Source organism: Xenopus laevis, chromosome 9_10S (assembly GCF_017654675.1).
Source record: "Xenopus laevis strain J_2021 chromosome 9_10S, Xenopus_laevis_v10.1, whole genome shotgun sequence".
NCBI lineage: Eukaryota > Metazoa > Chordata > Amphibia > Anura > Pipidae > Xenopus > Xenopus laevis.
Window position 1 is genome coordinate 18,691,738 of NC_054388.1, and position 13,700 is coordinate 18,705,437.

The following is a 13,700-nucleotide window of genomic DNA, read 5'->3' on the forward strand; positions in this document are numbered from 1 at the left end:
ACAGGAAAAATTCCCATAATAACCGCCATAAAACAACTATTTTATAGCATAAATATTCACAAAAACGTAATTTGTCGCCAGAAAATTCGCAACTCGCTAAAATTACCGCTAACGTAAGCTGGTTCATTAACGTAGTTACCGCAAGTGATCGCAATGACCTCTGAGCACATCGCTGTTTAGTAAAAAATATTCTCAGCGATAACATGCGAAAACTTAGTCAAATTTATCGCACTTTAGTAAACGAACCAATGATCCTCTGACACACCTACAGACAGGTTAATTAGGCACTAATAAAACTCACCATAGTGTGTGAATAATAATCTTTGTAAAGTGCTGTGGAATATGTTGGCATTATATAAATAAAGAACAATAATAATCATTTTTATTTCAGGGTGCTATTGTCTCTGTAATTGATGCCCTGCCCTTCCTGTTGGCAGGGTTAAGCACACAAGGCAACATCAAACTTAGCGTAACTAGCAGTTATAGAAAAGAAGCAGACAGTTCATACATTTGCCCTCCCCTTGCCCTTTAATACTGCCTTTTGTAGAAATGTCTTGGCAGGCAGTTAATTATTGTTTTGTCTGTGAACATCCAGTTTATAGTTGTTTTTAACACATTTAGGAGCAGAACTGTAATTCTACCTTATGAGACACAATGACCTGGGGAATGTTTACACCATTCACACATAACTAAACAATTTTCCTTATTTCCCTAACCCACTGAGCTCCAGATGTTCCAAGCAGACAGCAGAGTCTTTGCTCAGCGATTACACTGTCCCTTTACATTTTCCCTCCAGCCAAATGCTTCAGCCTTGTTTTCTCTCACCACTTGACTTAGCCAGCAGTAAACTGTGTAACACGCTCCAACATACAGTATCATATTGTTTAAACTTTCTTTATTATAGCCTCCTTTTCTAATTTCATCCAGGACAAATTTGGTGTCTTCTTTACTTGTGTAATGAGATATTGTTCACATACCATTAGCTGCAATTGCTAAAAACAGCAGAGTCCAAATCAATAGAAAGCTGTCAAAACAAGAACTAAATAGACATCAGACATTACTGTCCAGTCATATTATTATAAAAGCATTCTCAATAATTATTATTGTGTACATGTTGCACTGTCAGGGGCAATCCTGTGGCTGCTGCCATCCCCCTTCTACAGCTTTTTGCTTATAAACTTGACAAGACTATCTATCTATCTATCTATCTATCTATCTATCTATCTATCTATCTATCTGTCTGTCTGTCTGTCTGTCTGTCTGTCTGTCTGTCTGTCTGTCTGTCTGTCTGTCTATCTATCTATCTATCTATCTGTATGTGTCTGTATGTATATCTATCTATCTATCTATCTATCTATCTATCTATCTATCTATCTCTATCTATCTATCTATCTATCTATCTATCTATCTATCTATCTATCTATCTATCTATCTATCTATCTATCTAGCTATCTAGCTATCTAGCTATCTATCTATCATCTATCTATCTGTATGTGTCTGTTTGTATATCTTTCTATCTATCATCTATCTATCTACCTATCTGTCTGTCTGTCTGTCTGTCTGTCTGCCTATCTATCTGGCTGTCTATCTGTATGTCTATCTATCTATCTATCTATCTATCTATCTATCTATCTATCTATCTATCTATCTATCTATCTATCTATCTATCTATCTATCTATCTATCTATCTATCTGTATGTGTCTGTATATCTATCTATCTATCTATCTATCTATCTATCTATCTATCTATCTATTATCTATCTATCTATCTATCTATCTATCTATCTATCTATCTATCTATCTATCTATCTATCTATCTATCTATCTATCTATCTGTATGTGTCTGTATATCTATCTATCTATCTATCTATCTATCTATCTATCTATCTATCTATCTATCTATCTATCTATCTATCTATCTATCTATCTATCTATCATCTATCTATCTATCATCATCTGGTGCTTAAACTTTGATCTTATGCTATAAACATACTCCATTTATATTACATATACTGTATATTAGTAACAATATACTTACTTAGAACTCCATGGAAATCCCTACTCTTCCCTTGCTAAAGGGGACAGCAGACTACTAAAACTGACAGAAAGGACAGCTTTGGCTGAGCATATTATCTGCTGCAAAGGGACTCGACCTAAGCACTATTGCAGTTATAATATTCCCTAAACAAAATCAAGCATTTGCCTTTACTACATATACCCAGAAGAAATGTTTTATTCAAGTAAGATTACATTGAGATTTTAATCTATTATCTATCTTTCTAACTATCTATTGATCTATCTATTTTTATATCATCTGTCTGCCTGATATTTATAATTTTGTGTTACCAAAAAAATAAAAATAAAATACAAATCTGTTTTTCTATGACACTATTTTTCTGAGTAAACCAGGGCTTAAAGGAATCTGAATGAATCTGAAGGTTTACAGACACTCACCCAATACTGTAATGATGGTATAGTATACTGTATACAGTTTTTATTAAATACTAGTCAAGCATAAAATGCCAATTGACCAACTGTTAATATTATTTGTAACATTCACATATTTATATATTAAAGCTTTTAAACCAATCAGCCAATGTTTTGCCATTCAGTGCACTCTAATTGTTTTGCCATACAGTGCACTGTAATCTAGTGCCAGTCACTTTCCTCCATTAACAACTATTTTTGGCTCAGAAAATCTCATTGGTGTGTCCTTCAAAATGATTTTTGGCAGGTACAGTGGAAAACTGCCTCACCCTTGATCAATTATCACAGATATATTTAATTCTAACAAGATCCATTAGGGTCAAGGCATAAATATGTCAATGTCATTCCAGGTATGGGATCCGTTATCCAGAAACATAGACTCCATATATAGACTCCATTTTATCCAAACAATCCACATTTTTATGCAAAATCCCTTATCCAGAAAACCCCATGTCCAGAGCATTCTGGATAACAGGTCCCATACCTGTACTGTTTATTTTTTTGAAGAGGTGATTCATACTTAAGTTAATTTTAAGTATGTTATGGAATGGCCAGTTCTAAGCAACTTTTCTATTGGTTTTTATTATTTATTCTTTATAGTTTTTAAATTTTTTGCCTTCATCTCAGTGACCCCATCTAAAAGCAAATGCTCTGTAAGGCTACACATTTATTGTTATTGCTAATTTGTATTACAGGTACTTACAGTATCTTTCTACTCAGGCCTCTCCTATTCATATCCCAGTCTCTTATTCAAATCAATGCATGGATACTAGGGTAATTTGGACCCTAGCAACCCAATTGCGGAAATTGCAAACTGGAGAGCTGCTAAATTAAATGCTAAATAACTCAAAAACCGCAAACAATTAAAAATGAAAACTGAGTGCAAATTGTAACCGTTTTTTTTTAATTACTTTTCAGTTACAGTGCAAGAAGAAGGAGAATGTCTGTGACTCTATTATTTCTAGTCATACAGCAAGGAAGGACCAAAGCCATTCACAGAAAAAGGAAGACACATCAATGTCACATGTAGTAGTAAAAACTGTTACTATCCAGTGAACTGAATGACATGGATATTATGATTGCTGCCTTAAAGGAGCTTCATTACTTATAGCTTCATTACTTTAAAACACTTTCATTTGTTGGCATTACTGTTCCTTTAAAGGAGAACTAAATCCTAAAAATGAATATGACTAAAAACAAAATTTTTTATATACTGCCCTTATTGCACCAGCTTAAAGTTTCATCTTGTCAATAGCAGCAATGATCCAGGACTTCAAACTTGTCACAGGGGGTCACCATCTTGGAAAGTGTCGGTGACACTGACATGCTCAGTGGGCTCTGAGCAGCTGTTGAGAAGCTAAGCTTAGGGCTTGTCGCAAATTATCAAGTAGAAAATGAAGTTGGTCTGTAATATAAGTGATGCTACAAGGCTGATTATTAAATGCTGATGATAATTGTGCTGGTTTTTAAACTTCCTTGTACCAATAATCTGAATTATTAATCAGTCTTATATCGTGCTGTTTATATGATATACTGTATATTCAGTATATTGTGTGTCATCTCTAAGCTCAGTAAGTGACAGCAGCACAGAGCAAGTGAATCAGCAGAAAAGAAGATAGGGAGCTACTGGGGCATCTTTGGAGACAAACATATTTACTGCTAAAGGACTGTGGTTGCCTTGGGCTGGTACAGAAGCCCAAAAACATAATGTACAAAATGTCTACTCTACGTTAGTTCTCGTTTAACAATAAAATACTTTATTCTTCCTGTCAGCTTTCTTCTTGTTGGGTTGGGAGTTGTAATTATTATCAAGTGTTTATATAGCACTGGTATATTCTACGTGGAAGAGATATGAGCAGAGGTTAATCGTGCAAGTAGTGATAAGTCGCCATAACAAAAACGCGCCCATTGGCTTTAGTTCAAAAAAAGTTGCTGAGACAAAAAAGTCTAGGAGACAATTGTCGCGGTTACCACAAGAAAAATGCCTATTAACTTTAATGCATATGGAGTTAAAAAAATTGTTGGCTAGTGTAAAAAATTGTTGATAAAAATCCTATTGACTTCAATGAGTTTGGCAAATGTTTGCCGTTTTGCAAACTTTATGCAGTTTCATAAATTTTTTCTCAAAGTGAAACGGGACAGATTCACTCATCACTACATGAAATTTATTCAAAATCATGTTAACCCTCTAGCCAGCAAGAGCTTACAATCAAGAAAAAAACAAACACTATTCTCCTGGTGTTATTTGCTCAGTACTTTACACTGTATAGTCTGGAACTTTCTTATACAGATTATTTTGGTAAAAACAATCAAAGATTAGACAGCTGTACCTTAAAAAGACAGCAGGGATCAAACAGAGCATGACATTTGCCAGAGCTTTGAAAAAGTGCAGACAGGGTCAGTGATGTGTTATTTTTCCATTGCGGCATTCTTCTCTTGTACTGTAACCCCTCTGTGGAGGCCCCCAAGTTTAGGTCAGAGGCTTGAGAGAAGGATCCACAGCCTTGACTGGGCAGGTTCCTTCCTTTATGTGCAGTGTCTTTGGCTCTTTAAACCAAATAGGTACAAAATAATGGGAAGGCCAGTTTTTATATGCAACTCTGTACAGTTTTAAAAAAAAGTAATACATATACAGTCCTTTGCCTCAGGATGAGTGGTTCATTTTCCAGGGGCAACTGGTCTAGGTCTGAAGAAAGCAGCAATGTAGCTGTTGCTAAACTACAATTCCCAGCATCACGAAAACACCCCATTGCTGTGCAACTTCTAGTGGCCATTACAAGCCAAATGCAAGGACCCTATTGAATGGCTGATAATGCACTGGACATCTTAGGAAATTAACAACCTAGTTTTATGGTTTTATTTACTCTCACGTATACAGACTGCTAACTAATGCTTTTCCACTGAGGAATATATAGCTACAGGGCAGAATAAAGCAATTTCTATTTGCCCATAAATGCCCACTGCTGATTTGAATATGGATTTTTCAGATTTCCTGAGTGGGTGCCCCTAGGCTGCGCGGTCCTAGCGCCTGCTTGCACTCGTGCATGTGCCGGAGCAATCTCCCAGCATATATAAGCATCTACCAGCATATCTGGTAAGGTAACATTCCAATAATTACCCTTGGTTTCTCCCACTTATCCAGCATCAGAACACAACAGAGCTACTACTTATTTCTTAGATTGCTCGGGAAGTCCACCATCTGGTTTTTAGAAGTAATAAATATTTAGTTTTCCTTCCTTTGAACCATCATGTCCAGCCTTTGATGTGTTTGGCCAGTGCCATATGAGGTCAGCCACCTTTCTTTGTATAAACTTGTAACACACCTAACATATATTACTAGCTGAAAAGAATTATATGCACCAATGTCAGTAGTTAATACACAGGTAATACACACAAAACATTCTGGCCATTCACATGTCCCCAACATGTGCTTTTGGTATCATCAAAACTGACTGATTACCCCTATTTATCATTGAATTAGTAGCCCAGAATACAATAGTGGCTACACTTCAGTAGTGACCATAAAAACCGCCTTGGGGCCATTTAGTTAGATAACTGCAATTTGTTAAAGGAAAACTATACCCCCCAAACAATGTAGGTCTCTATAAAAAGATATTGCATAAAACAGCTCATATGTAAAATCCTGCTTCATGTAAATAAACCATTTTCATAATAATATACTTTTCTAGTAGTATGTGCCATTGGGTAATCATAAATAGAAAATTGCCATTTTAAAAAATAAGGGCCGCCCCCTGGGATCGTAGGATTCACTGTACTCACAAACATACCAACAAACCATACTTGTTAGGTCACATGAGCCAATTAACAGACAGAGTTGGGTCTTTTGCTTCCACACTTCTTCCTGTTACAGTTAGAGTTGAAGTATTTCTGGTCAGGTGATCTCTGAGGCAGCACAGAGACCATCACGAAATGGTGGCTCAAGGCAAGAGATGTAAAAGGGCAATATTTACTTAAATATATATTCCAGTTTGGTAAGATTCTTTAATATGCCACTTAATATGATATGAACTATCTGTTGCTTAAGTGTTCATTTTGGGGATATAGTTTTCCTTTAAGAAGTAGAGGGAAGAAATGAGTGTCCAGCTACTTTGGGCAAAATGCAAAACACTTTTTTTCCTGTAGCAAACGTATGGCTCCATGTGTAAGTTGCCCATTTATATCTTTATTGGTCACATAATTAAGTAGGTGATTCTGATTTTCATAGAAAGAACAGGGCCACAGATGGAAGAGATCACTTTGTTTATAAATCAGGAGCTGGGACAATATAATCCATTTCCTTTACTTTATTTGTCAGGAGATGTAATAGACCCAAAGCTTCATAGAACTGAGACCAAAAGGACAAATTCCGAATTTTGTTTCTATTTTTTATGCTGCACCAGCCCTAGTGTTTCTTCATGTGTTCTGTAGTTTCTTTGGTTCCTTCTACAGATATAATTTGCAGGTTAAGTCACTTACTATGGTAGCTTAGCATGCACTTAAAGAAGAACTACACCCTAAAAATGTATATGGCTAGAAATGCCATATTTTATATACTGGACTTATTGAACCAGCCTAAAGGTTCTTCATCTCAATAGTAGCAATGATACAGGCCTTTAAACTTGTCAAAGGAGATTCCCATCTTGGATTTTAAGATGCACATGCTCAGTGAGCTGTTGAAATGCTAAGTCATCGTTAGGGGGGCAAATTTACTAAAGGACGAAGTGACTAGCGCTGGCAAAAATTCGCCAGCATGACATCATTTCGGTGCTTCGCCGATTTTCTAATGGTCGCTGGCATTTACTTTGCGTTACTTTGCAAATTCACTAAAATGAGGATTTTACTGAATGTTACCTCTTGCGCCAGACTTGCCTTCGCCACCTCAGACCAGTCGAAGTGCAATAGAGTAGATAGGACTTCCTCAAAAAACGGCTGAAAAAAACGCTGGCGACTTTTCATTTTTCAGGGTGATAGGCTGCAAAAGATCGTAAATTTTTTCTGGGGTACCCAGCTTCCCCCCTACATTTCTTAACATATGGCACATAAACTATACACTGGGTTTATGTGTAGGGCAATAAAACAACTCTATTTTATTAAGGTTTCCCGGGCTTGTGTAGTGTAATGTATTTGCTGCAACATATACGTCCATTCAACTTTAACTTCCCGCCGTATGCAAATTAGCCAATGCTAGCGCAACTTCGCTTTGCTTGTCGCGGTGTCGTTAGCGCAACTTCATAAGTGTTCAGGGCCCTGGGCGCAACTTCTGATTTTAGTGAATTAGCGTTGTCCTGGAGAATCTACGCCTGGCGAAGTGTTGCGATGTGAGCGAAGCCGTCACTGGCGAATTTTCGAAGGTTTTCGAATTTGCCCCTAGGTTTGCCTGTCAACCTTGTATTTGGATTTTTATGTTCTATATATACAGTATATTTTGAGCAGGTCCCTAAGCTCAGTAAGTGACAGCAGCACAGAGCATGTGCAGTGAATCAGCAGAAAAGAAGATGGGGAGCTACTGGGGCATCTTTGAAGGGAACAGTTCTTCAATCTGAAACAGCTGTGGTTGCCTTGGGCTGGTATCGAAGTACATTTTCTGAGCTGTGTTCGAGGCTGAGGGCCTCCAGTAGTTGAAGTAGTTCTTACAGTTGGGAAAAACACAGTAACCTTACTCTACTGTAGTGCATTCGATCCCCTCAGCTGTAACACTATTCCTATGCCATGGATCTACCACATGTGCTGCACAACACACACATACAGCTAGTGAAAATCAAGCTTTTCCATATTTTCTTTCGTAGGCTGCTGCTGCTGCATATTTGACTCCCAGTGCAACAGAGCTCAATAGGAATGTGCTGATTCACAGTTGTATTTATGCACTGGCACCCACAATAAAAAAACATGACACAAGTGATGAATTGATTACAGAGGTTTGTTGATTCATGACAGATACAAATTAGCTGAATTAGGAGTCATTAATAGGCAACGCAGAAATGTTTTTCTTCATAATTAAAACAAATGTTCCTACAATTCTGATATTATCCTAGAAACTGTGCTAAACCAATACACTTTATACACTTTTGCATTTTAAAGTGGTATATCCTGCAGCCTTTTAGTTGGTATAAATTATCCTAAGAGTGGTCATACAATGACCAGGCTTTCCATTGGGACGTAATGGTTGGGAATTATCTAAATCTGGAAGTGAGAGTATGTTTTGAGTTTAGACAAGCCAGTCAATCCAACAGAATTTTATAATGGTGGTACCAAACATGTCAGTCAGTATAAATATGTATAAATAATGCTTATTAATTAATTATACATTCTTGTTGGAAATGCAGAAAACTGTAACAGCAGCAAAACAGTCCAATCTTTGTAAAATAGCCTCCCTGCTAAGGAGTAGATTGCCCATGCAGACCTTAAAGGGGCTGTTCACCTTTAAATTAAGTATGATGTAGAGAGTGACATTCTGAGACAATTTGCAGTTGGATTTGATTTTTTATTATTTGTCTTTCATTATTTGTCGTTTTAAGGTATTTCGATTTTTATTCAGCAGCTTTCCAGTTTGCAACTTCAGCAAAGTCCAAATTACCCTAGCAACCATGCAATGATTTGAACATGAGACTGGATTATAAATAGGAGAGGGTCTGGATAGAAACGAGTGTAATAGAAAGTAGCACTAACGATAAATTTATAGTGTATAGAGCAAATAATTCAAAAAGTATAAAAAATAATTAATGAAGGCTAATTGAAAAGTTGCTCAGAATTAGCCATTCTATAGCATACGAAAATTAACTTAAAGCTGAAACACCTCTTTAAAGGGATACTGTCATGGGAAAACATGTTTTTTTCAAAGTGCATCAGTTAATAGTGCTGCTCCAGCAGACCTCTGCACTGAAATCCATTTTTCAAAACAGCAGATTTTTTTTATATTCAATTTTGAAATCTGACATGGTTCTAGACATATTGTCAGTTTCCCAGCTGCCCCCAGTCATGTGACTTGTGCTCTGATAAACTTCAGTCACTCTTTACTGCTGAGTGATATAACCCCCTCCATTCCCCCCCAGCAGCCTAACAACAGAACAATGGGAAGGTAACCACATAGCAGCTCCCTAACATAAGATAACAGCTATCTTATAGAGAGTAAGAGCACTCAAAATGCAGAATTAACTGCTTATAATTATTTATTCCAGTCTGTGGGACACATCATGTTTCAGGCCCATAAAGCCCTTTCACAAGTGTTGTTCCTTACCCTGAGTCACTTCCTCTTGACCTGTGCCTTCTAAAGCAAGATAAGTGATGCCAGTAACTATCTCATATGTTGGTTGGTGGTGTAAAGCAGAAGAAGAAGGTGGGTCTCAATCTGGAGTCAAGTTATGGTGGGATTTCCTGATAATGAATATATACTTTGATAGATACTGAAAGCCCAAATTGAAGTTAAGTTACATTGAGATTTGGGGTGAAAACTTGAGCACCATGGCTGAATGGCTGATACACAATGGTTACTGTATGTATAAGTAACCTTGTTATGAACTAAGGTGCCCTGGACCACCGATGGTAGAGTGAAGTGAAAAATCTGTTAAGATCAGGGGAATTCAGTAGAGAGTGGTGAGCTCACCCACCACAAAAAAACAGCTAATCAGAATAAAGGTAATGGAACATAGAATCTTTTAGCAGCCCAACAACACAGTGCCAAAATGCCTAACATTGCCCTCCTTAGCTCTCTGCAAATGGCTAAAAGCATTAGTTCAAAGTATACAATATTTTTTCAGGAGAAATCAGGAAAAGTGAAATGCCCCAAATCTCCCCAACTGCCATTGCCCTCAGTAGCGTTTCTAAATATCTTTTTCCGCAGTTTCAAGTTAAACACATAGAATATGCCTGTCTAAATAAACACACACATGCAACTTTTTGTTGGATTCAGTGCCTACTGTCACATGGAAGACAATTAAATGTATTTGCAAGTGTTGAATTGTTTTGAGATATTCCAAATCTGATGTTTGTAGATAAATATCCTCCCTGTCTTTCTTTGCCCTTTTGATTGTGTCATTGCACCCATGTTAGTGCAGTGCCAGTAGCCAGCACTCCTATAACTGCACTAATATAAATGCAAGCTCAGATGAACTATGTCACTTGTTTATATAGAGGAAAATGTTAATGAGTCAAAGTGCAGATTAAAGGAAACATATACATTTTGTATATATGTTTGTCCTCTGTTTATATAAGCATACCATATTGCCTCTGAAGCATTCTCCATAGACAGCTAATAAAAAATACAGCTAAACTCTATGGAAAAAATCTGCACACATGCTAATTTATGCTCTCACATTTTACCATTGATTGAAAAGAGAAATATAATGTAGGAAAACAAAAATGTGCCAGTGCATAAAACACTTTTAGATATAGAAGGAATGTGCTTTAAAAAGTTTTGTTTCTGAATACGTTAAAAATGTCTGTAAAAACCGTATTAGCTCTGCCCATCTGTTCCACTTCCTGCTGCCTCCTTTCCCAGGCTGTGCAGGGGAGCTGGCGGCACTCAGATGGGAACCAATCAGTAACTAGGCTGACCTGATAGAGAACAGAAGCCCGTCTTTGCATGTGTGATTGAAAAATCTTGCCGTATTCAACTGCGCAACATTGCTCGAATACGACCCTATCTCAGTTCAGAATCAACTAAAACACTGATTCAGTCTCTCATCATCTCCCGCCTTGATTACTTACTCCTCACAGGTATTCCAACAAGTCACCTTTCACAACTCCAATCTATTCTAAACGCGGCCGCTAGACTCATTCATCTAGCTCGCCGCTCAACATCAGCTGCTCCCATATGTATGTCCCTTCACTGGCTCCCAATCTCTTCTAGAATCAAATTCAAATTACTTACACTCACATTCAAGGCCCTTAATAATGAAACCCCTCCCTATATTTCATCTCTAATCTCCAAATACACTCCTTCACGAAACCTACGCTCTGCTTCTGATCTTCGCCTCACTTCTCCTCTGGTCACTTCTGCCCATTCTCGTCTACAAGACTTCTCTCTGGCTTCTGCTTTTCTCTGGAACTCTCTGCCACAAGCTGTCAGACTTTCTCCTTCCTTCCAAACTTTCAAGCGCTCCTTAAAGACCCATCTGTTTAAAGAGGCCTATTCGATGTACCTTAATTAATCTGTATCAAAAATGACAAAGTGTTTATACAATCCTAATGTCTCAATTGTACCCTAACCTTTTAGTTTGTAAACCCTATTGTACTCTGTAATCCTTGTCTGTTATCCACCATTTATTCCCTGTTTGCTATAACTGCAGTAAAGCACTGCGTATCTTGACAGCGCTATATAAATAAATGATGATAAATGATGATGATGATTGCAGGACTGTGATTGGCTGTCCCCCTCCTACTGTGCTTCTGGCAGGGACTGGGGAGCTCAAATAAAAAAAAGTCATTTTTGAAGACAATATTAATTTACAGCCAAAAGTAAAATTAGTACCATATAGTACACATTATTGCCTACAAAATTAGGGGGGTTTCATTTATCCTATATCTTAGCTCCTATCCTTATCTCCTTTAAGGGAGACAAAAAGTGCTTGTGCCAGCTGATTTTAGGCATTCATGTTATATATCTGGGGTACACCTCCAGCAAACCCCAGCTTTCCCAGGTACAAACTGGCCAAACTTTCTCAGCAACCGGCCAAACTTTCTCAGCCTTGTTTAAATCTATTGTAGCTTTGTATTGTAGTTTAATAAAAACTAAAGGATTCTATGTAAGGCAGTCTATAGCAGCACATTTCTTTCACAGAAGCCCTCAAGGAAGCCTATGTTACAGAAGTAAGATCAAATTCAGACCAAATAGATGATAAGTGTCAGAATGAAACACAACAAATCCAAAAACAAATCTCTCTGCTGTTTAGGATGGTTCATCTTGATTCTCTGTTATACTGATCAACTGATCCACAATGCTGACTTTCAAACTTCTTCTAAGTCCTGAAAAGCTTTAAAGGGGTGGTTCACCTTTAAGGTAACTTTTATTATGTTATAGAATGGCCAATTCTAAGCAACTTTTCAATTGGTTTTCATTATTTAATTTTTATAGTTTTATAGTTATTGTTTTTTTCTTCTGACTCTTTGCAGCTTTCAAATGGGCGTCACTACAACATAGTAAGTTAGGTTGAAAAAAGACACACGTCCTTCAAGTTCAACCTTTTAACTTTTTTTAACCTGCCTAACTGCTAGTTGATCCAGAGGAAGGCTAACAACCACATCTGAAGCCTCTCTAATTTGCCTCAGAGCAGGAAAAAATTCATTCCTGACTTCAAAATGACAATTGGACTAGTCCCTGGATCAACTTGTACTATGAGCTATCTTCCATAACACTGTATTTCTTCTCTTGCTAAAAAGTCACCCAACCCCTTCTTACAGTTATCTAATGTATTAGCCTGTACGACTAATTCGGAGAGAGAATTCCACCTCTTCACAGCTCTTACTGTAAAATACCCCTTCCGGATATTTCTGAACCTCTTACTTACTGGCCTATAATTGACAGGTTGAGATTGTAATCCCTTTACGAAAATCAGAAATCTTAAATTGAACTAAGCTCTCTTAGAACTCAAAGCTGTATGCCATCAGGCCCTGGAGCCTTGTAACATTAATTTTTGTTAAAATTTTTATTATAAATCATATCGTGAGTCAGCCACTGACTAGATTGAGTTGAGCCATCAGTGAGTGGGAACTCAGACTCCTCTATTGTACACACTGAAGAAAAGAACTGATTTAGCACATTTGCCTTTTCTGTGTCTGTTACAACCATACTGGTATCATTATTTAAGGGAGCAACACTCTCAACCAGCATCTTTTTACTATTAATATACTCAAAAAACTTTTTGGGGTTAGTCTTAGCCTCAGCCGCAATGCACTCTTCATTTCCTTTCTTTGTCTTCAGCTGATTTACAACATTTATTATAGTGTTTATATTCATTAAATGCAGCTTCTGTCCCAACAGACTTGTAGTTTTTAAATGCCTTTCTCTTCTTTCCTATTTACTTCTTTACTTCTACAGTATATTAAGCAACATAGGGTGATTTGCTGACACAGGGTTGATGCACACACAATATTGCCTATTTTATATCCAAGCCTTGACTCGCTTCTACTGGTTTGGGGCCCCCAGGAGCAGGGGCGTATTTATATGAAGGCACCAGAGGGCCTGTGCCTAGGGCTGAGCAGTTTTGGGGCGGCCCTTG